The sequence below is a fragment of the Myotis davidii genome, unplaced genomic scaffold, assembly GCF_000327345.1.
Source record: "Myotis davidii unplaced genomic scaffold, ASM32734v1 scaffold753, whole genome shotgun sequence".
Classification (NCBI taxonomy): Eukaryota; Metazoa; Chordata; class Mammalia; order Chiroptera; family Vespertilionidae; genus Myotis; species Myotis davidii.
This window is the reverse complement of record NW_006286231.1, coordinates 3,314,719-3,319,160: the sequence shown is the minus strand read 5'-3', so window position 1 is coordinate 3,319,160 and position 4,442 is coordinate 3,314,719. Positions and strand designations below refer to the sequence as shown.

Below are 4,442 nucleotides of genomic sequence, written 5' to 3'. Positions count from 1 at the left end.
AAAGACCATTATAAACTGATGAACAAAAATAGATACAGAGGCAGAGCAGTATTGAACAGACTATCAAACTACAGCGGGAAGGCTGGGGAGGGTTGTCAGGGGAGGGGGGGTAAGAGACTTACAACCGAAGGACTTGTATGCATGCACATAAGCATAACCAATGGACACAAGACACTGGGGGGTAGGGGAGACCAGGGGAATGTCAAGGGGGGAAAAATGAGACATATGTAATACTCTGTAATACTTTAAGCAATAAAACAAAATTTTTTTAAAAAAGAATAAAGGTAGAAATAAATAAATGCTTTACTTTCATTGAGATATCTTGGGATCACAGGAAAATTTGTCAAATACAAATCAGTGAAAGGTTTTTAAATAGAGAAAAAAAATTTTAGAATAAATCATAATCATTGCCCAATGTTGTTGGACAACTAGGATAACAAACAAGAAATTCAGAAATATATCTTTTTCTGTATTTTATATATTATATACTTCTATATTTTAATTCCTTCACACCGCATGGCTTTTGTTATGTTCGCTGTTGTCATTTTTTCATTTGACAACCTGAGGGGAAAAAGGTCAGTGTCACATATCGCACATTTTGAAAATTCTTGTGGCACACCAGTTGAAAGTTGCTGCCTTAAAATACCCAGAAGGGGAATTACTAGATTAAATAGCATGAGGCTACTGAGACATTGTAAACTATATTGTATTAGTACAGATGCACACAACTTCATATTTTAACAATTCTACAATCAGATTCTATTTTACAGTCACTGTAGCCAATAGCATTTGTGACATAAAAAAATATTTGCTTATCTATGCCCCAATTTGGTCCTGGCTCTTCATATTGTCATGTCTTAAATTGAGTGTTATGCATTCTTGTATTACACATGTTGAGTTTAATTATCTTTTTCAATATCTTCAAAGAGATTATCCAACAATTTAACATTGGAATAAAAAATTGTTTAAATGGAAACAAAGCAGCTTTACTAAAGTAATTATTTATTTTTGGAGGAATTAACACAAGTCCTTTTTTTTTTTCAACAAAGCAACAGCCAAGTATTTTGCAAAACCTAAAGATTAAAAATACCTACAAACAGATGAACATGCATTAGTCTTAAAACTGAGAACATACAAAGGATTGATTATTCCATGATAAGTAATGTCAGTGAAGGCAGGAAACACTATAGATCCCCCTGAATCATCCAAATAGCTATAATAGGTCTCATTTCTAATTTACAGCAATAAGGTGTCAAAATGCCTAGATATTACCATATTTTTGCACTACATACACGATTTACATTTCATTACACTAGATATTACCTTTTTCTCTTTAAGTGCCATTTTAATCGATAGTTCTCATCGATCTTCAACTTCAGCCACTTTTCTTGCTTCCTATATTCACTTGGAATTCTTGTAAATTCCTACAGAGTTAGCAACTTCCCTACTCTATAGCTTCCACGTTTTGTATTCTTAAATTCTGGATATAAATACAAAAATCATTCAGTATAAGCACCCAATAAACCCTTCTGGTGTTTTACGTGGTCTGTCCTGGCAGGTTACTGACTCAATGACAAATAACAAGTTATGCCTCCTTGTACACAGAAATACATTTTCTTTACTGGTTGATGAGAACATTGTGTGAGGCAAAAACTAAACCTTACTAAAGTGAAGATATATGAGCTGTTATTTTAAATTTTATTTTTAAGTTACAGTTTATAGTCAATATTACTTTGTATTAGTTTCAGGTGTACAGCATAGTGAAGATATATGAACTCTTTTGCTTCCCCTCATATTTAAGTCCTGTCATTGTGTCAGAGAACAAAATTAGATTAACTCACAGTGATTTACTTCTCTCAAAGTCATGCTGGTTGTTACCCCCATTTGTTCTGATCTTTGAGATATATGAAAACCAAATGCCTTTTTGATTTATGTCTCTATTTTTATCTATATTAAAGCAAAATGATTAACATATAACTTCTAAAGTCATCACTAGTCTGCCCTCCTCTCCCATTTTCATTTGAACTTCAAAAACCCTAAGCTCATTTTCTATTGTAAATATGACTTGATCATAATCTTATGATAATTTCAATTGTGAAAGGTATGACAAATCAGAATCTCCAGAATCCTATATAATAAAAGCCCAGTGACCAAAATGGCAGAACAACCAACAATCGCGGACATGGCCAGCCTGCAAACCTCCCAAAGCCCCTCGCCCCTGCTGGCCCTGCCCCCCTAGTGGGGACCACTACCACCATCAGAGGCATGGCTGGCCAGGAAACCTCCTGTGGCCCCTCATCCTGGCCAGCCCCACCCCCCAGCAGGGACCCCCACCCCGACCCAGGGCCCCCATCAGGGCAGGCCAGCCGGCCCCCACCTGTGCACTGGGCCTCTATCCTTCAAAAAGGGTAATATGAAAACTGACCATAACAGAGAAATGACCAGAACGACTGCTCGACCAGTCACTATCAGATGCACTGATCACCTATTGGTCCCTTTCCCTGGCTGTCAGGCTCCGATCACCTGATGGCGAACGGGGAACTGGGCGTCGGTGGCAGAGGACACGGGTGGTTCTAGGCCAAGGCCCCCACCCCACCAGTCGCCACACACAGCAGGAGTAGGGCCGGCGAGCAGGCGGGAACAGCCGACCTCTTGGTTCCTCCCCCTGCTGGCAGGCTCCATTCACCTGATGGCGAATGGGGAACCGGGGGTGGGTGGCGGCGGGAGGCAGGGTTGGCTGCGGGCAGTCAGGGAAGATGGCCCTGATTGCAGGCCAGGCCATGGGATGGTACCCGCGCACAAATTTCATGCACTGGGCCTCTAGTATTGTACATAATTTAAATATAATCCTCTTGAAGTTTACTAGTTCACTTGCATTAGTATATAATTCCATATTGAGTCAACTCCAGGATTAAATCTTGACCATGACCTAGGACACCCTCGCCCCTTGATTTCTGGCAGTGTGTGACAGTGTCTACATTGTGGTGTTCCCTAACTGGAAACTGTTTCATCATCCCTTTTATATATCCATCCAGTTGAAGAGAAGTAGAGACCTGTTTCCTAACTCAAGTGGGTTCTCAGTCAGTACTTTGTTCCCTTTTTTTTTTTCTTTGAATGTTTACGGCTGGCAAATTATTCCACATCCACCAGTCTCTCTATATCAGTGGTTCTCAACCTTCCTAAGGCCGCGACCCTTTAATAGTTCCTCATGTTGTGGTGACCCCCAATTTCATTGTAACAAATTGAACATAATTAAAGCATAGTGACTAATCACAAAAACAATATGTAATTAAATATGTGTTTTCCAATGGTCTTAGGCGACCCCTGTGAAAGGGTTGTTCGACCCCCAGGTTGAGAACCGCTGCTCTATATAGAGGTGTGAATGCTTTCTCCTTCTTCACCTGTTCCTATTTACCTGAAGAGAAATGAAAAAAATATTGGTTTCTTCATCCTCTGAGATGAAGTCTCGCTTAACACTCCCCACCCCACCTTCAGCAAATATACACTAAAGCATAGAATATTTTACATCCTTCACATCATTACTCTTAATCTCTATAGAAATTTTACTTTTTCCTTTACATATCCCTATCTTTTCACCACTTCCACTAAGCTATTCTAAGAACTAAAGAAACAAGCAAAGATTCATGTTCAGAGAACTTCATCAGTGTCATTTATAATATTTATAATTGTAAATCCTTAAAAGCAACTGGGTTCTATAATCGAAACACTGGAGTGTCTAACAATTATGGATCAACTAAATAAGTTGTGAGTTGTGCAGTTGATAGATTGTCATGCAGTTACAAAACTCATGACTCAAATAGTATTTATTTACATGTAGAAATCTATCTATATTTTAAAATATACTTTTGAAAATAATATGATATATAAGGTAGCAAATATGCAAATAACCCTATAAAATAAAGAGCTAATATGCTAATTAGATTAAACAGACAAAGGAGCATCAGACAACCTTCTGGATGAAACCAGGGCTGCAAGGGTCGGCGGAGGCTTCGAGGGGCTGTCAGGGCTAGTTGAGGCTGCGAGGGGCTGCAAGGCTGCGAGAGGCTGTGAGGCTGTGAGGCTGCGAGGGGCTGCGAGGCTGTGAGGGGATGCAAGGCAGCTGGGGCTGCGAGGGCTGAGTCCCTTGCATGAATTTTGTGTACCGGGCCTCTAGCTATAAATATATCCTATCTAATTAAAGAGAAACATGGTAATTAGCCGTACCTCCCATTGGCTAATCAGGGTGATATGCAAATTAACTGCCAGCCAAGATGGCGGCCAGCAGCCAGGCAGTTTGAAGCAAACATGAGGTTTGCTTTCTTCAGTGACGGAGGACTACAACGTTCCCCGCCTGCTGCTGCCGGCCTCTGAGCTTGAACTCTAAGCAACGATGTTACAAATATAGAAGCTAAACAAAACCCCAGAAACCTGCTTTAGTCCGC

The 4,442-nt window shown here is 40.0% G+C and overlaps 1 protein-coding gene across 1 annotated transcript in view; it reads right to left on the bottom strand.

Moving 5' to 3' along the window:
• GALNT13 (polypeptide N-acetylgalactosaminyltransferase 13) overlaps positions 1 to 4,442 on the bottom strand; it is a 500,019-nt gene that overhangs the window by 446,119 nt on the left and 49,458 nt on the right. The gene's annotated exons all lie outside the window — the stretch shown is intronic.